The sequence below is a fragment of the Schistocerca gregaria genome, chromosome 4 (genome assembly GCF_023897955.1).
Source record: "Schistocerca gregaria isolate iqSchGreg1 chromosome 4, iqSchGreg1.2, whole genome shotgun sequence".
NCBI classification, from domain to species: Eukaryota; Metazoa; Arthropoda; class Insecta; order Orthoptera; family Acrididae; genus Schistocerca; species Schistocerca gregaria.
This window is the reverse complement of record NC_064923.1, coordinates 503,407,871-503,426,785: the sequence shown is the minus strand read 5'-3', so window position 1 is coordinate 503,426,785 and position 18,915 is coordinate 503,407,871. Positions and strand designations below refer to the sequence as shown.

The 18,915-nt window shown below is 44.7% G+C and overlaps 1 protein-coding gene and 13 non-coding genes across 18 annotated transcripts in view; 8 read left to right on the top strand and 6 right to left on the bottom strand.

Moving 5' to 3' along the window:
• Window positions 1-18,915, bottom strand: part of LOC126268074 (potassium voltage-gated channel protein Shaker) — a 1,571,080-nt gene that overhangs the window by 1,144,811 nt on the left and 407,354 nt on the right. The window lies entirely within an intron of this gene.
• Trnas-cga (transfer RNA serine (anticodon CGA)) lies at window positions 11,056-11,130 on the bottom strand. Its single transcript has one exon. It is a non-coding gene; the product is annotated as a tRNA-Ser (tRNA).
• Window positions 11,356-11,430, bottom strand: Trnas-cga (transfer RNA serine (anticodon CGA)). Its single transcript has one exon. It is a non-coding gene; the product is annotated as a tRNA-Ser (tRNA).
• Window positions 11,655-11,729, bottom strand: Trnas-cga (transfer RNA serine (anticodon CGA)). The gene has a single exon. It is a non-coding gene; the product is annotated as a tRNA-Ser (tRNA).
• Trnas-cga (transfer RNA serine (anticodon CGA)) lies at window positions 12,242-12,316 on the bottom strand. The gene has a single exon. It is a non-coding gene; the product is annotated as a tRNA-Ser (tRNA).
• Window positions 12,542-12,616, bottom strand: Trnas-cga (transfer RNA serine (anticodon CGA)). Its single transcript has one exon. It is a non-coding gene; the product is annotated as a tRNA-Ser (tRNA).
• Trnas-cga (transfer RNA serine (anticodon CGA)) lies at window positions 12,809-12,883 on the top strand. The gene has a single exon. It is a non-coding gene; the product is annotated as a tRNA-Ser (tRNA).
• On the top strand, window positions 13,109-13,183 carry Trnas-cga (transfer RNA serine (anticodon CGA)). The gene has a single exon. It is a non-coding gene; the product is annotated as a tRNA-Ser (tRNA).
• Trnas-cga (transfer RNA serine (anticodon CGA)) lies at window positions 13,409-13,483 on the top strand. The gene has a single exon. It is a non-coding gene; the product is annotated as a tRNA-Ser (tRNA).
• Window positions 13,709-13,783, top strand: Trnas-cga (transfer RNA serine (anticodon CGA)). The gene has a single exon. It is a non-coding gene; the product is annotated as a tRNA-Ser (tRNA).
• Window positions 14,009-14,083, top strand: Trnas-cga (transfer RNA serine (anticodon CGA)). The gene has a single exon. It is a non-coding gene; the product is annotated as a tRNA-Ser (tRNA).
• Trnas-cga (transfer RNA serine (anticodon CGA)) lies at window positions 14,309-14,383 on the top strand. The gene has a single exon. It is a non-coding gene; the product is annotated as a tRNA-Ser (tRNA).
• On the top strand, window positions 14,609-14,683 carry Trnas-cga (transfer RNA serine (anticodon CGA)). Its single transcript has one exon. It is a non-coding gene; the product is annotated as a tRNA-Ser (tRNA).
• Window positions 14,909-14,983, top strand: Trnas-cga (transfer RNA serine (anticodon CGA)). Its single transcript has one exon. It is a non-coding gene; the product is annotated as a tRNA-Ser (tRNA).

Here is an 18,915-nt window from a genome sequence, read left to right as displayed (position 1 = left end):
CCTACATTAAAATTTTACGAAAAAGCTACGAATTAGATTTATAGAGGCTAGTTATTTATTGAGTAGAATCAGGAATCCGAATATACCATAGCGTGAATGCAAGTTGTCACTGTTGAAATGTACAAACAGTTTCGTGAAACAAATGTGGCAGCCAGTGTGTAACATGTTATCGAGGGTACTGGCGTACAAGCGGGTGGCAATGCTCCATTTGTAAAAATACTGGAGTGTGCACTGTTACTTTCTCCGCTCCCTGTTTCTCTGGCGAGGAGACAGTACTGCTCCTATACCGGATAGGCCTTCAGCAGCTTTGTATTTGGTCTACAGAGAAATATTACGAATCTGTGGTGGGTCCGTGCCAGAAACAAATCTATGGTAACTGATCCATAAAAACAGAGTTTAAGGGCAATTTTCAAACTGCAGCATGTAAGTAACAGAACCGAGTACGTTGTCCTCGACGGTGAGTGTTCATCAGAGACAAGGGTATCTTTAGGAGTGCCGCTGTTCGTTTCTATATACATAAACGATCTGGCGGACAGCGTAAGCAGCAGTCTGCAACTGTTTGCTGATGTTGTAAGGTAAAATATCATCATTGAGTGAGTTAGGAGAATAAAAGATGACTAAGAGAAAATTTCTAGTTGGTGCAAAGAGTGGTAGCTAGCTCTAAATGCAAAAAAATGTAAGTTAACCCAGATGAGTAAGAAGAACAACCCGTAATGTTCGAATCCGGTAATAGTAGTGAGTTGCTTGACACATTCAAGTAGATTAAATATCTGGGCGTAACGCTGCAAAGCAATACGAAATGGAATGAGCAGGTAAGGATTGTAGTAGAGAATGTGAGTGGTCCACTTCGGGTTACAGGGAGAAAGTTAGGAATGTGTGATTCATCTGTAAAGAAGACCGCATATAGCACCACCCAGTGTTGTGTCCTGTTCGATTGTTTGGCAGGAGGTCGACTTAAAGAAAGACATCGAAACAATTCAGAGGCGGGCTATTAGGTTTGCTACCGGTAGGTCCGAAAAATAAATATTACGGAGTTACTTCGGGAACTCAATTGGGAATGACTTATGACGTTCTCTTCGAGGGATTTAAAGTACTGGCATTTGGGCTGACTGCAGAACGATTTTACTGCGGCACACGTACTTTTCGTTTAAGGACTATGGAGATAAGATTAGTAAGCCTACGGCTTATACAGCGGAATATAGGTAACCGCTATTCCTCGCTCTACTTGCGAGTTACTAGTAGTGTTACACGGTACCCTCACGCATGCACCAAACTGTGCCTTGTGGAGTATGAGTGTAAATGTAGATATACATGATTCAATTGTATAAAAGTTTAATAATCAATTCAAATTTAATTAGTTGATGAGATTTAAAGAAGAAAGTAACTCGAATAACGTGTTAAACACAATTTTTGTCTATGAATATTTTTAGGAATAAATTGAAAGTTAAGATTTATGTTCAGCAATAATCTGTATTTCATATTTAAAATAAACAATTTGAGATTAAAACAAAACGTGTTTGGTCAGATCCAGTGAAAAAAGGAGCGGAACAGAAAGCAAATTTTAAATATATTTAATACAAATACAGTGCAATAGTCCACCGAATACAGTTACCTGAAAAATGTTTTTCCCCAATTGCAAGCGATCGAGAATCCGCGTCTGGTGACAAGCAGTAACAAATGTAATCAATTCTGGTTCCTATCAAATGAGGTGTAGAGGCACTGGCTTCCTGCGAATCAAACTCACTTAGAACTGCGAAAATCCCGTTAACCATCCCTTTTAAGTTTATGCGATTTTGTCAAATGAAGTGTCACAAACTTGATTGAGCTCCAGTGGGAATTTGAAGCGAAGGGTCGCAGAAGCTGACACAGTTCATACCATCGGCCCACTGAAAGATTCAAGCGAATAAGCCTCTAAAATTACGTCTACGTCTTTCAGGACTGTATGTGGTTCCGTACAACAGTATTGAAATGACGACTTCTTTTTATTTTAGATTTTTACGGTGTGGATCCGTTTATCTTGGAGGTGCCTACATTGCAGGCCAGACCGCCTGCACATAAATATAGCCATGTTTCCCTATTAGTATAAATAGTAGGCGCCACTGTGCTATCAACCAGTCTAAGATTGTGTTTACCAATGTCGTGGCGTCTGCCTCTCACGGATACTGGTAAGAGACACGAAGGAATCCCTTATCACTAATCTTACAGGATACGGAATTACCTGGCTTTCGGTACAAACGGTTCAAATGGCTCTGAGCACTATGGGACTTAGCTTCTTAGGTCATCAGTCCCCTAGAACATAGAACTACTTAAACCTAACTAACCTAAGGACATCACACACATCAATGCCCGAGGTAGGATTCGAACCTGAGACCGTAGCGGTCGCGCGGTTCCAGACTGTAGCGCCTAGAACAACTGGCCTTTCGGTATCCTTTCGACAGTTACTTAATACAGATCCGAGGTCATACTTGCAACACATTTTAAGAAACGGGAAGGACATGAATTAAGAACAATGGCAATTTATTAGACGATAATCACAGCATTATGCTTGTTTATACTCTCATGGCTCTGAAGCAGAAGACAGAATTTACGACTTGTTCAGACCCTGTGATGGCATCTATCTTATGATTCCGTTTCAGTCTGAAATCTCTCTCTGTACAGCACAATTATTGATCACCAGGGAGGTCATTTACTATATAATACAGCTCATACTGACTCCCAAAGTTCTTAGCACAAATTACAAAATCCAATATATCTTTTGGATTATTAAATGCCGTCACAGAAGCAAGGAAAAATGACACATATGTCCATTTGCCATGGATAAAAAGATATGGAATTTTGCATAACGAAATAGTCGACCTCCTAGCAAAGAGCATTACAGAAGGACAAATCTATCAAACAGGAAACCTCGTGGTGCGATCAAGGAAGCTTCTTAGCAAGGCTGGAATCGTGAAACGCATACATGTGGGCAGGAACTTAGCGGCTGTACAACCTTACATCTTCCTAAACCATAGTCTGGCTATGTGAAATATGCAAACTTAATATTACTTACGTCATTAGTATGAAGCTGTGACAGGGATGTAGCTTACCTACATCTACATGGATACTCTGCAAATCACATTTTAGTTCCTGGCAGTCAGTAATTTTATGATTGTTTTAAAATTTATTTTAATATTTTCAACGTGTAGTTGTCTTCCTGATTTGTAATTCAGGCCTTCAGCCGTAATCGTTCTGTGGTATTGCTTGTGGCCTTCAGCCGGCAAATAATTTGATTTCTTTCTTAATAAGGCTTTCAGCAATCAGGTTACAGTCAATTCCTTTGAAATGATTGTTGAAAATTATTACCTTAAATAAAGTGTATGTGTTTACTGTTCAACCAACAGTAACTGAGAAAGGCCCCATCCACACCTTTTCCTGCCTTCCCTAAGACCGATGTCTCAGATTCATTGGAAGAATCCTCAGGAAATGTAATACGTCAACAAAGCAAGATGCATACAAAACACTGTTCGAATAATACTTGCATATTGTTCGTCAATATGGTATCTGTACCACATAGGATTTATAGAGGAAACAGATAGGTTCCAAAGAAGAGCATCATCGTTCGTTACAATTCACAGAGATAATCATCCAACTCTAATAGCAGACGCTGCAAGAGACGCTCTGCATCACGGTGTGGTTTATTGTTAAAGTTACGAGCGCGTACATTCCTAAAAGAATCAACAAATATTGCTTTGTCTCACACGTTCTTTCACTTTTCGTTATAGTGCAATCACTAAGGACGCCTGAGATCACACAGTGTGTCTGACGGCCTGTCTGCTTACACACTTCGCACACAGTGTCGTACACAATATAACTAAGTAAGCCGGATAGGTTTTGTATACAGACTACGTAATACCTGCAGTATACGCCATTACTGCCGATAATATATCCCATTTCTTTGGAAACTTGAGAATACCATTCTTTCAAAATGTGAGGTTCTCTGGTTGATGAACTCTTCGAGATTCAGTATGCAGTTCTCCAAGAAGATGGCGCGTTTGCCATTCAGGAAAATCTGCACGGAACGGAATAGATGAAAGTCGAAATGGGCAATGTCTGTCGAATACGACGATTGGGGTAGCACATCCCACTCAAAAGAAAGCAGCTTTTGACAGGTCACCACAGAGGTAAGTGGCTGGGATTGTCATGGTGAAAGAGGACTCCGCGTCCCAAACCCGGTCACTTCTCATCAATGGCTGCCTTGAGACGATCCATCTGCGAACAATACGTCTCGAAAGTAACAGTCTAATTCGGAAGAAGTTCGTAATGCAGGACGCCTTCTCAATGCCACCAGATGTATAACAGAACCTCTCTCGGATGCAGTACTGGTTTAGGAACCGATAACGGTGTCTGCTCTGCCTTGCGACTCGGTTTATTCTCCAGGCGTTGATGTACACGATACTCTTCTCATCTCCATTTATCAGCCGTTCCAGAACACGAGCATTCTGAATTCGTCTGCGTAAGGAGTCAGAGATGGACAGGCGCAGAATCAAATTCGCATCACTCAGTTCATTAGGAACCCCGTACATCGCGGATATTTACGTAACCCAGCTTCTTCAAGGTCTTGGTTAAACCATCACGAGCGACATTGAGATCCAGTGCCAACACTCGCATTGTTATTCGTGGATTGTTGATTGTCATGCCACCAAGTTGCTCCAAATCCGTAATCGTTGGTCATCCAGATCGAGGTTTTTCTGTTTGGACGAAATTTCCAGCTCTAAATCTGCTAAATCACTTCTGACTGTTCGAGACGTTATTGGATCTGCTCTGTACGCACAAATCTGCCGGTGTTGTGACGCGGTTTTCTCCTTACCATAGTAGAACAGCATAGGATGTTGGAAACGCCCCTTATTGCTTTCCATAGCTTGTAAACACCCGTTTATGATGTTCCATCGAACGCCATGGAAATACACACACTGGCATATCCAATGACGTGTCAAGTTGTCGACCTCTACGTTGTAGCGTTGTAGGTGTGGTTCGGTCACTGTGTTCCCCTGGGACTGGGATGGGGAAGGTGGCAGGCGGGGGGGGGGGGGGGGGGGGGGCGCACGGTGAGTGCGGGACTTGCAAGCGTTACAGATGGAACGCGCGAGCAAAACGAGCGGACTTTACTCAATATATTGGTTCTTTGTATGCACATCGTAAGTAGATCGTGAAGATAGAATTAGAGAGATCGGAGCCCACACGGAGGCTCATCAGCCATTATTCTTCCCGTGAACCTTCCGGGATTGGAACGGGGAAAGGGGGAAGAGGCACTGTTGCACAAAGTACTCTCCGCCACACACCTTAAAGTGGCTTGCAGAGTATAAGATAAGTGAAGGGCAGCCCATTCTTAAGAACCGAAACCAAAGAAGGTAGTGATGTTGGACGCTGGGATTGTAGCGAATTCTACAATCTAACTCATCCCAAATGTGTTCCATTGGGCTCAGATGGGGACTCTAGGCAGGTCAGTCCATTGCAGGAATGTTACTGCCCACAAACCAGCGTTGCTTTAAGACAGGATGCATTTGATACACACGACCACTTTCTCTGAACTGCTCAGCACGCTTTCCTGTGGAACGTGTTCATATAGTTCCGCATTTACGTGTTCTTTAAAGTAATTATGGAACTTCACTCTAACCACAGAAAACACCCCTTACATCGTAGCAGCACCTCCTCCGCACTTCACGCTTGGCACTACATATTATGGTAAGTAACGTTAGCCAGGAATTCACCGAATCTAATACCTTCCACCGATTTCCCACAGAGTGTAATATGAAACTTCACCCGCAAACCAATTGTTTGCACTCATCCATTGTGTAGTGTTGCCACTCTTTACACCACTTCAAGTTTCGCTTCGGACCCACAACAGAAATGCGTAGGTTAAGATGAGTTACTCTAATATTGTAATCCTTTGTTTTAAACTTGCTACGTACAGTCGAGGGAGGCCATTTGTAATGGAATATAGTTCATATTGATAGTCACTAATTCCTAAAATGCTTTGCAGAAGTTACGAAACACAAGATTCAACAATCAGTCTAACATTTATTTTGGGGATTTGAAGACCTTCACAGAAGCTCGGAAAAATGTCATAGACGTCCATTTGCTACAGATAAATTATTTCAGGGAATTTTCCGTAATAAAATGGACCTTCTCTTAAGAGGAGCATTAAGGAAGGACAATTTCATCTAACAACAACCTCTCGTACTTGCGATCAACGAATCACCTTACCATGAGTGGATTACTTGTAGCACTCTGATACTCACGAGCGATTTCGCCTGTTGATTACATGTGATTTTCTACAACCACCATATGCAATGGTCGACTGCAGCTCTCCATCAGTACATGAGCTGTGCTGGTATTGGTTGTTTCTTAACATTTACCCTCCACATTCACATCACCAACAGCCGATGTGAGCAATTTTAGATTTGTTGAGATGTTCCCGACGGATTTGTTAGGTGATGTCGAATGACTAGCACAGCGTTAGGAGTCACTGAGTTTTCCTCACCGACAATACTCCGCGCCTGTTTTTGTCTTTACAGGTCCGCCTCTCTCCGTCTCGATATGCAGTAGGTAGGAGTGTTCCGATGATTCTCATCCTACAGTGTAATCCTACCTATAATTAAATCTCCTTAGTATATTGTAGTAACTCATTTCCGAGCTTCTTGTGTCCATTTATTTTAACTCAAAGAACGTAACCTCCGTACAGTTATGACTGTTTTATCAAAAACCGAATTAAGTAAATTATAAAAGAACACACTCTTACGGAAGCTGCTTCCAGGTAAGCCTACAGAAGAGTGATAGGCGTCAGTAGGTCACTGTTGACTGCGAGGAGAGAAACCGCAGCCAGCTTCGAGTCGCACGCCGGCTGCCGTGACAAGTGGCTATGGTCGCAGGAAATTAATGCTAACAGCAGCCGCCGTCCCTAGGCGGTGATCGACCGCGTTGTAATCGCACGCGGCACGCCGCAGCTCTGCTCAACTCTTATAATCGGACAAGAGCCCTCCTACGCAACGTAATACGGCTAATGACACCCTCAGTTAACCTTTCCACCACCTCACGCGTTCCTTTCTATAGGCAATTTATTGGTCGCCAAAACCACGTGAGTGAGAAGAACGCCACGTACAATACGAGCATGCTGTAGTTCCCCTATTGACGGTTCCTGTCATCTCAAATTGTCTCATTACAGCGACCTTTCCGCAAACGTGAAAGATGGTACCTGTTCCACACGTACCAGTTTGTGATACTCGTGCATTTTTTAAGGAAATAAATTGTAACTTAGATTAAAAAAAAAAAACTTTGCCTCCAAATTTTCTGTGTATCCGCGGGGCTGGATGACGCCAGGTACATTTCAAGGTAACCATTTTAAAACAATGTCCGCCTCCATAGCTCAGCGGTCAGTATATCTGGCTGCTATGCGGAGGATCCGCTTTCGATTCCTGGTACTGCCAGGGATTTTTCCTCGGTAGGAGGAGCGGAACGGTGTGCAGTTGAGAAACTACTTGAATGAGAATTAGCAGTTCCGGCGACAAGAAAGACGACAATGGCCGAGAGAGCTGTGTGCTGACCCTACACTCTTACATACCGCATTCAATGGCACCAGTGACAGAGGACGAAACGGCGGTCGGTCGGTCCCGATTGGCCCGTATGGCCAAGAACGCAGAGCTTTGCCCACCGGTTAGCATACAAGTACATTGTTCATAGCACTCTCACTTCCAATGTACACATATTTGTGACTGCACGAACTATTCCCCACATTCGATCTTTTTTTTATATTCATTGACTGGTATTATTACGCCATCGGCTTAGTCGAGTACTTACAAACTGTAAAAGTGACTCTCGTATGAATTTTTCCTCGCAGTTTTCTCAATTTTAACAAAATAAAAAAATGCAATCACACCGTTGCATGCGTCAGGTCTTCCGACTACAAAATTACTGTACTTCTAAGGGTTAACATCTAGAGCTATGTGATTACTCTGATATTCACAATAAAGTGCCTGACAAAGGTTTCAATGAACCACCTTCCAGCTGCCGCTCTACCGTTCCACTCTCGAACGGTATGCGGGAAAAACGAGAACTTTATTTTTTCTGTGCGATCCTTGATTTCTCTTATTTTATCGTGATGCTCGTTTCTTCCTGTGTAGGTGGGTGCCAACAGAATGTTTTCACAGTCGGAGGAGAAAACTGGTGATTGAAATTAATTTCATGAGACGATCCCATCACAACAAAAAACGCCTTTGTTTTAATGATTTCCACTCTAATTCACGTATCATGCCTGTGACACTATCTCCCCTATTTCGCGATAATACAAAACGAGCTGCCCTTCATTGTACTTTTTCGACGTCATCCGTCAGTCCCACCTGATGCGGATCCCACACCGCACAGCAGTACTCCAGAATAGGGCGGACAAGCGAGCTGTAAGCAGTCTCTTTAGTACACCTTTTGTACCTTCTAAGTGTTTTGTCAATGAATCGCAGTCTTTGATTCGCTCTACCCACAACATTATCCATGTGATCGTTCCAATAGAGGTTATTTGTAATTGTAATCCCAAAGTATTTAGTTGAATTTACAGCCTTCAGATTTGTGTGAATTACCGCCTAACCGAAATTTAGCGGATTTCTTTTAGTACTCACGTGAATAACTTCACTCTTTTCTTTATTCAAGGTCAGATTCCACTTTTCGCACCATACAGATATCTTATCTAAATCATTTTGCAACTCGATTTGGTCATCTTTATGACTCCACAAGACGGTAAATGACAGCATCATCTGCAAACAACTAAGACAGTTATTCAGATTGTCTCCTATGCCGTTAATATAGATCAGGAAAAATTGCTTGGGGAATGCCGGATATTATATTCTGTTTTACTCGATGACTATCCGTCTATTACTAGGAACTGTGTCCTTTCTGACAGGAAATCACAAATCTAGTCGCACAACTGAGGCAATATTCCATAGGCATGCAGTTTGGTTAGAAGACGCTCGTGACGAACGGTGTCGAAAGCATTTTGGAAATCTAAAAATATGGAATCAATTTCTCATACCCTGTCGATAACAGTCATTACTTCATGAGTATAAAGAGCTAGTTGTGTTTCTCAAAAACGATATTTTCTGAATCCGTGCTGACTACATGTCAATAAATAGTTTTCTTCGAGGTATTTCACAATGTTCAAATGGCTCTGAGCACTATGCGACTAAACATCTGTGGTCATCAGTCGCCTAGAATTTAGAACTACTTAAACCTAACTAGCCTAAGGACATCACACACATCCATGCCCGAGGCAGGATTCGAACCTGCGACCGTAGCAGTCGCGCGGTTCCGGACTGAGCGCCTAGAACCGCGAGACCACCGCGGCCGGCTCACAATGTTCGAATACAGTATATGTTCCAAAAACCTACTACAAATTGCCGTTAGTGATATGGGCCTGTCATTCATCGGATTACTCCTAATTCCCTTTTTGGGTATTGGTGTGACTTGAGCAGTTTCCCAGTCTTTAGGTGTGGATCTTTCTGTGAGCGAGCGGTTGTATGTAATTGATAAATATGGAGCTATTTTATCAGCATAGTCTGAGAGGTTCAAAATGGCTGAAATGGCTCTGAGCACAATGGGACTCAACTTCTGAGGTCATCAGTCCCCTAGAACTTAGAACTACTTAAACTTAACTAACCCAAGGACAGCACACACATCCACGCCCGAGGCAGCATTCGAACCTGCGACCGTAGCGGTCGCGCGGTTCCAGACTGTAGCGCCTAGAACCGCTCGGCCACTCCGGCCGTCAGTCTGAGAGGAACCTGACTGTTAGTCTTGACCGGAGGCCTTGGCTTTATTAAGTGATATAAGCTGCTTTGTTACACAGAGGATATCGACTTCTATGTTTCTCATTTTGTCAGTTCTTCATTGGATCGAGTTGTAGACGTAATTAGTTTTAGCGTAACATTTAAAAAAGTAGTTTTTTTCTTTTATTGCCGTCGAGGACATGGTTTAAAAATGTTAAAGAAATAACCAGCTTTGCTGGCGGTGTAATAGCCCATTCAATAGATACCAAAGAAGATCAAATTTCGGGAATAGTTCATTTAGTCAAAAAAATTTGTACAGTGGTGGGAGACAGTACCACTAGAAATTCTGACTGGTGACCAAAGAGTGTGGGGTGGAAGTGCATGTGAAGGTAATTTTTGTGCCTACGTCTTGAATAACTCGAAAACCGCAGTCTCCAGCGAAAAGCGTTTCTTAGAACCAAATTTTACTGCCGACCATTAAATTTTCTACAGAAAGGACCTGCGCATTCTTTTCTCTAGGAATAATAGCGACAGAATATGAAAATCTGGCGCGTTGTTTATGAAGGGCAGAAATAACATTGTGGGTTGCATAAGACGCTATCGGTAGAGTCAGAAGAATCACCTATATTTCAGCCCCACTATTTGTGGCTACCGCCTTGCTTTCCTTCCAGGTTTTTCTCTCGTCTACTACACACTGGACCAGCAGGCAAGAAATAGCGTGTTTGACTAGTAATCAAAACGTTCTGGGTTCGAATTCAGCCACTGCCTAAGTTATATATAAAAATAATCAGCAATGGCAGCCGAAGACTTACGGCACAACAAGTTACATGCATTCTGCCAAAGCCTCGTCAAAGAGGTTCGTGAGAGTGTGAAATATTAGAAGTCTGAATGTGGTGGAGGAAGCTAAAAAATCTGAAAATAAAAATGCTAAGGCTCAGTCCAGTTATAGTGGGGGCCAGTGAAGTGACATGAAAAGAAGATGAAGGTATCTGGTCAGACGAATATGCGGTAATATCAGCAGCTGCAGAAAATGAATTATCGAAAATAGTATTCGTTATAAATAGGAAAGTAGGACAGAGACTGAGTTGCTGTGAACAGTTCAGTGATAAGTTTTTATTCATCAGATTCGACAGCAAAACAAAGCTGAGAACAATAGTTCAGATATACTTGCCGACGTTGCAAGCGGAGGATGAAGAGATAAAGAAAGCATCTGAGGATACGGAATGAGTAATTCAGTACACAAACTTCCTGGCAGATTAAAAACTGTGTGCCCGACCGAGACTCGAACTCGGGACCTTTGCCTTTCGCGGGCAAGTGCTCTACCAACTGAGCTACCGAAGCACGACTCACGTCCGGTACTCACAGCTTTACTTCTGCCAGTATCCGTCTCCTACCTTCCAAACTTTACAGAAGCTCTTCTGCGAAACTTGCAGAACTAGCACTCCTGAAAGAAAGGATATTGCGGAGACATGGCTTAGCCACAGCCTGGGGGATGTTTCCAGAATGAGATTTTCACTCTGCAGCGGAGTGTGCGCTGATATGAAACTTCCTGGCAGATTAAAACTGTGTGCCCGACCGAGACTCGAACTCGGGACCTTTGCCTTTCGCGGGCAAGTGCTCTACCAACTGAGCTACCGAAGCACGACTCACGTCCGGTACTCACAGCTTTACTTCTGCCAGTATCCGTCTCCTACCTTCCAAACTTTACAGAAGCTCTTCTGCGAAACTTGCAGAACTAGCACTCCTGAAAGAAAGGATATTGCGGAGACATGGCTTAGCCACAGCCTGGGGGATGTTTCCAGATGAGATTTTCACTCTGCAGCGGAGTGTGCGCTGATATGAAACTTCCTGGCAGATTAAAACTGTGTGCCCGACCGAGACTCGAACTCGGGACCTTTGCCTTTCGCGGGCAAGTGCTCTACCAACTGAGCTACCGAAGCACGACTCACAGCTTTACTTCTGCCAGTATCCGTCTCCTACCTTCCAAACTTTACAGAAGCTCTTCTGCGAAACTTGCAGAACTAGCACTCCTGAAAGAAAGGATATTGCGGAGACATGGGTTAGCCACAGCCTGGGGGATGTTTCCAGAATGAGATTTTCACTCTGCAGCGGAGTGTGCGCTGATATGAAACTTCCTGGCAGATTAAAACTGTGTGCCCGACCGAGACTCGAACTCGGGACCTTTACCTTTCGCGGGCAAGTGCTCTACCAACTGAGCTACCGAAGCACGACTCACGTCCGGTACTCACAGCTTTACTTCTGCCAGTATCCGTCTCCTACCTTCCAAACTTTACAGAAGCTCTTCTGCGAAACTTGCAGAACTAGCACTCCTGAAAGAAAGGATATTGCGGAGACATGGCTTAGCCACAGCCTGGGGGATGTTTCCAGAATGAGATTTTCACTCTGCAGCGGAGTGTGCGCTGATATGAAACTTCCTGGCAGATTAAAACTGTGTGCCCGACCGAGACTCGAACTCGGGACCTTTGCCTTTCGCGGGCAAGTGCTCTACCAACTGAGCTACCGAAGCACGACTCACGTCCGGTACTCACAGCTTTACTTCTGCCAGTATCCGTCTCCTACCTTCCAAACTTTACAGAAGCTCTTCTGCGAAACTTGCAGAACTAGCACTCCTGAAAGAAAGGATATTGCGGAGACATGGCTTAGCCACAGCCTGGGGGATGTTTCCAGAATGAGATTTTCACTCTGCAGCGGAGTGTGCGCTGATATGAAACTTCCTGGCAGATTAAAACTGTGTGCCCGACCGAGACTCGAACTCGGGACCTTTGCCTTTCGCGGGCAAGTGCTCTACCAACTGAGCTACCGAAGCACGACTCACGTCCGGTACTCACAGCTTTACTTCTGCCAGTATCCGTCTCCTACCTTCCAAACTTTACAGAAGCTCTTCTGCGAAACTTGCAGAACTAGCACTCCTGAAAGAAAGGATATTGCGGAGACATGGCTTAGCCACAGCCTGGGGGATGTTTGGCAGAAGTAAAGCTGTGAGTACCGGACGTGAGTCGTGCTTCGGTAGCTCAGTTGGTAGAGCACTTGCCCGCGAAAGGCAAAGGTCCCGAGTTCGAGTCTCGGTCGGGCACACAGTTTTAATCTGCCAGGAAGTTTCATATCAGCGCACACTCCGCTGCAGAGTGAAAATCTCATTCTGGAAACATCCCCCAGGCTGTGGCTAAGCCATGTCTCCGCAATATCCTTTCTTTCAGGAGTGCTAGTTCTGCAAGTTTCGCAGAAGAGCTTCTGTAAAGTTTGGAAGGTAGGAGACGGATACTGGCAGAAGTAAAGCTGTGAGTACCGGACGTGAGTCGTGCTTCGGTAGCTCAGTTGGTAGAGCACTTGCCCGCGAAAGGCAAAGGTCCCGAGTTCGAGTCTCGGTCGGGCACACAGTTTTAATCTGCCAGGAAGTTTCATATCAGCGCACACTCCGCTGCAGAGTGAAAATCTCATTCTGGAAACATCCCCCAGGCTGTGGCTAAGCCATGTCTCCGCAATATCCTTTCTTTCAGGAGTGCTAGTTCTGCAAGTTTCGCAGAAGAGCTTCTGTAAAGTTTGGAAGGTAGGAGACGGATACTGGCAGAAGTAAAGCTGTGAGTACCGGACGTGAGTCGTGCTTCGGTAGCTCAGTTGGTAGAGCACTTGCCCGCGAAAGGCAAAGGTCCCGAGTTCGAGTCTCGGTCGGGCACACAGTTTTAATCTGCCAGGAAGTTTCATATCAGCGCACACTCCGCTGCAGAGTGAAAATCTCATTCTGGAAACATCCCCCAGGCTGTGGCTAAGCCATGTCTCCGCAATATCCTTTCTTTCAGGAGTGCTAGTTCTGCAAGTTTCGCAGAAGAGCTTCTGTAAAGTTTGGAAGGTAGGAGACGGATACTGGCAGAAGTAAAGCTGTGAGTACCGGACGTGATTCGTGCTTCGGTAGCTCAGTTGGTAGAGCACTTGCCCGCGAAAGGCAAAGGTCCCGAGTTCGAGTCTCGGTCGGGCACACAGTTTTAATCTGCCAGGAAGTTTCATATCAGCGCACACTCCGCTGCAGAGTGAAAATCTCATTCTGGAAACATCCCCCAGGCTGTGGCTAAGCCATGTCTCCGCAATATCCTTTCTTTCAGGAGTGCTAGTTCTGCAAGTTTCGCAGAAGAGCTTCTGTAAAGTTTGGAAGGTAGGAGACGGATACTGGCAGAAGTAAAGCTGTGAGTACCGGACGTGAGTCGTGCTTCGGTAGCTCAGTTGGTAGAGCACTTGCCCGCGAAAGGCAAAGGTCCCGAGTTCGAGTCTCGGTCGGGCACACAGTTTTAATCTGCCAGGAAGTTTCATATCAGCGCACACTCCGCTGCAGAGTGAAAATCTCATTCTGGAAACATCCCCCAGGCTGTGGCTAAGCCATGTCTCCGCAATATCCTTTCTTTCAGGAGTGCTAGTTCTGCAAGTTTCGCAGAAGAGCTTCTGTAAAGTTTGGAAGGTAGGAGACGGATACTGGCAGAAGTAAAGCTGTGAGTACCGGACGTGAGTCGTGCTTCGGTAGCTCAGTTGGTAGAGCACTTGCCCGCGAAAGGCAAAGGTCCCGAGTTCGAGTCTCGGTCGGGCACACAGTTTTAATCTGCCAGGAAGTTTCATATCAGCGCACACTCCGCTGCAGAGTGAAAATCTCATTCTGGAAACATCCCCCAGGCTGTGGCTAAGCCATGTCTCCGCAATATCCTTTCTTTCAGGAGTGCTAGTTCTGCAAGTTTCGCAGAAGAGCTTCTGTAAAGTTTGGAAGGTAGGAGACGGATACTGGCAGAAGTAAAGCTGTGAGTACCGGACGTGAGTCGTGCTTCGGTAGCTCAGTTGGTAGAGCACTTGCCCGCGAAAGGCAAAGGTCCCGAGTTCGAGTCTCGGTCGGGCACACAGTTTTAATCTGCCAGGAAGTTTCATATCAGCGCACACTCCGCTGCAGAGTGAAAATCTCATTCTGGAAACATCCCCCAGGCTGTGGCTAAGCCATGTCTCCGCAATATCCTTTCTTTCAGGAGTGCTAGTTCTGCAAGTTTCGCAGAAGAGCTTCTGTAAAGTTTGGAAGGTAGGAGACGGATACTGGCAGAAGTAAAGCTGTGAGTACCGGACGTGAGTCGTGCTTCGGTAGCTCAGTTGGTAGAGCACTTGCCCGCGAAAGGCAAAGGTCCCGAGTTCGAGTCTCGGTCGGGCACACAGTTTTAATCTGCCAGGAAGTTTCATATCAGCGCACACTCCGCTGCAGAGTGAAAATCTCATTCAGTACACAAAGATACATGAGAATCTAATGAACATTGGGAATGGTAACACGGTTGTAGGAAAAGGAATAGGAGAAAGGTTTTCGGGGGAAGATAGGATTGATAGGAGAAAGACAAATGAAGTTCTGCAATAAATTTCAGTTAGTAATAGCAAATACACTGGTCCAAAATCTCAAGAAAATACTTTGAAAATGTATGAATATACCAGAAGATTTCAGTTAGGCTAGACTGATGACCAGCAATGTTAAGTCCCATAGTCCTCAGAGCCATTTGAACCATTTCAGTTATCTCATGGTCAGACAGATTCCGATAACAAATGCGGAATTGTAATACTATGTAGGGGCAGATGTATACTCAGATCACAATTTACTAATGATGAAGAGTAGACTGAAAAATAGGAGTGTGGAAAGTAGTGATATACGAAAGGAATGTGGAATGATAAGACACGTTTGAAGTTCGATACCTATGTGGATACTGCTATAAGGATTATCACAGCAGCCAATTCAGTTGAAAAGAAGTGGACATCTCTAAAAAGAGATGTTGGGAAGAAAAACATAGGTAGTAGGAACATAACAGTGAAGAAACCTTATTTAGCTGATGAAATATTTCGATTGATAGAAGCAAGAAGGACTGATTGAGGATATGGAAAAGTCAATACAGCTTTCGGTGAAATTAAAACCATGGGTGGGCAACATGAAGAGCGCATGTTTGCTGCTGTGAAACACATCTCTTGTAGTGAACAAATGTCATACCTCTCAAGGTATGCACTTTAGAGCCCATGCTTACTGAATCTTTTTGCTTCTAGGGTCTTGTTCTCTCAGTTGTATCCGTTAACGCCATTAATTATTATACACAGGGTCTTCATTTCAACTGAAGTTCACCTCGATAGCTGAGTGATCAGCATGACGGAATGCCATGGAAAGGGGCCCGGGTTCGATTCCCGGCTATGTCTGAGATTTTCTCAGTTCAGAGACTGGGTCTTGTGTTGCCTTCATCATCATTTCATTCTCATCGACACGCAAGTAGCCAAAATGGCGTCAACTCAAAAGACTTGCACCAGGCGGCCGGTCTACCCGACGGGAAGCCCTAGCCACACATTTCAATTGAAGATATTGAAATATCTCGAAAATCATACATCGGATCCAAAAAATGTATAATTCCAATTTGTTTGTCTCGGAGGGTAACATCCAATATTACCATACTCGACCTCCCACCCCACCTCATGTGTGTGTATGTGTGTGAGTGTGTGTGGCTGGGCGGGTGGGGGGGTGGGTGGGAGGGGGGTGAGTGAGGGGCAACTTTAATAACTTCGATGGGAACCCCGTCTTTTTTTATTGTAGATGACAATTTTACGGCACAATCAACATACGTTTTGTCTGAAGCATTTTCTTCGTTTCGCCACACATGGCGCTGTAATCGGAGGAAGAGAGTGGGTACACAAGTGGCATTTACAACATGCTACTCGATGGTCTTTGAATAACCCCCTCCATGCTGCGAGGTATGATAGGACGGTATTTCATAACTTCCAGTTCGAAACCCCATTCGTAAGGTCGTATTCCTCCGACATATGGAACATATCACTACTCGAGGCGCTGTGGCCGGAGGCGAACGCTACTCTCCTTTTCCAATTAGAGTAAGTCTCTAAACGTAGTACCGCCAACATTAATACAGTTAGGGATCCCCTTTTCAAATGACCCTACAAATACAGAGGAATATCTGCGGGAATGTCAGTACAAGCGTTTCTGGTGCGGTTGACCATGTCCTCACGGCCTGTTGGCAGTTGGTGGTACACCTTTTCTTGTAAATATCCTCACCGAAAGAAATCTGGCGACGTCAAATCCGATGACCTAAGGGGCGAGTTAACAGGGCCATCTATACTGACCTACCGACAGGGTAAACACGGTCTGATATCATCCGTGCTTCAATTGCAAGATGCACTGTGCAACAATCATTCCGGAACCAAATAAGCGGCCGAACCTCCATGGCAACATCCTGCAGCAGTACCGGTAGTTTGTGTTGCAAAAAGTTCGATATTTGTGTCCATTCAATGCGCAGACTATAACATACGGACCAATGTGTTTGTTCCCACGTGGTTAAACCATAGTTAACCTACCAAGGACGTTAATGGTGCCGGGCGAGGTGGCCGAGCGGTTCTAGGCGCTACAGTCTGGAACCGCGCGACCGCTACGGTCGCAGGTTGGAATCCTGCCGCGGGCCTGGATGTGTGTGATGTCCTTACGTTAATTAGGTTTCAGTAGTTCTAAGTTCTAGGGGACTGATGATCTCAGAAGTTGAGTCCCATAGTGCTCAGAACCATTTCAACCATTTTTGAACGTTAATGACTGTGAGCACTATGGGACTTAACATCTTAGGTCATTAGTCCCCTATAACGTAGAACTACGTAAACCTAACTAACCTAAGGACATCACACACATCCATGCCCGAGGCAGGATTCCAACCTGCGATCGTAGCGGTTGCGCGGTTCCAGACTGCAGCACCTAGAACCGCTCGGCCGCCCGGCCGGCGAATGTTAATGGTCAACTTGCCGTAACCAGAGAGGATTGTTTAAAATGCAGTAATGCATGTTATGCTGGTTAACGATATCATGCTTTCTGAACGTACTGTAATCGGAAAATAATACCTCGGCGGAGAACGTGGGGGTCGTTTGCATTTGTTGATGCACCCATTCACAAAACACTACCCAGTTATGGAAGTGGGCGCCACGAATTTCTCGATGCAGTGACACATGGTACTGATGATACTTATGAGGATGCACTATGAAATACTACCTACGGACATATCGGAATCGAGGAGTAACTGTCGGTCGATGATCCGTGGGTTATGGTGCACCGCCGCTAATACCACTGTTTCACTAGCTTCTCCTGTAACACTTTGCTTTGTTTCCCTTTGCCGGTATGTACACTGCCATGAGACAAAGACGTTCAAAACCTTGTAAAAGAACGAACGAGAGCGAGCTTTCTCTGGGAAACGCCCAGCATACAAGGCAACAGCAGCATCAACATTTCTTTTACATTCTTCCTAAATCAGGATCATTTGCAATATTTCTTCTGTGGGTGCAACACTCATCGTCCACTTGCACATCTGTTCTCCAAATGATAGGAAGGTGTGCAGGAAACAAACACTGGGCAAGTTTCGTCCTGTGACTTCTGAAATTTTCCCGGCGTATTTGTTCTTCTAATAATTTCCGGGTATGCAGCCGGATCCCGTCGACATTCTGCCACGATATTTCGGCCCAGAGACGTCCGGCCATCATCAGGTGAGTACACAACTACTGAAGAGCCCAGGTGCAGTCGCGGTATTTATACCGATTCTCGTGCACGTGTTGACATGCGCGGCATAGCCGAGTTGTACGTGCTGCCCTCTGTGGTGAAAGTAAAAGATCATCTAGTCATTGAGTATCGAATGACGCTGTCTATTCCGCTGTGAATGTATAATTTTAATAACAGGATTCCAAGTTTTATCCAGTTGAAAGCCGTTGTCACGATTTATAAGATTATCGGCAAGACGTATTTCCACTGATTCCTTGATTACGGAATCCCAAAATCCGGAAACTGGAGCTAAAATTTTTTGTTCCATTGTATTCCATTGAATGTCCCATTGAAATACAGTGCTCTGCTACTGCCGATTTTGACGGTTGCCGCAGACGGGTGTATCTTTCATGTTCTGTACATCGTTCATGGACAGTTCTTGTCGTCTGGCCAATATATGCAGAGCCACATTCACAGGGAATTTTGTAGACGCCTGCTTTCTTCAGTTGTAAATCGTCTTTAACGGATCCAACCAGGGCCCGGTTCTTTGCTGGTGGACGGAAGATAACCTTGATTTTATTCTTCTTCAGTAGTCGGCCT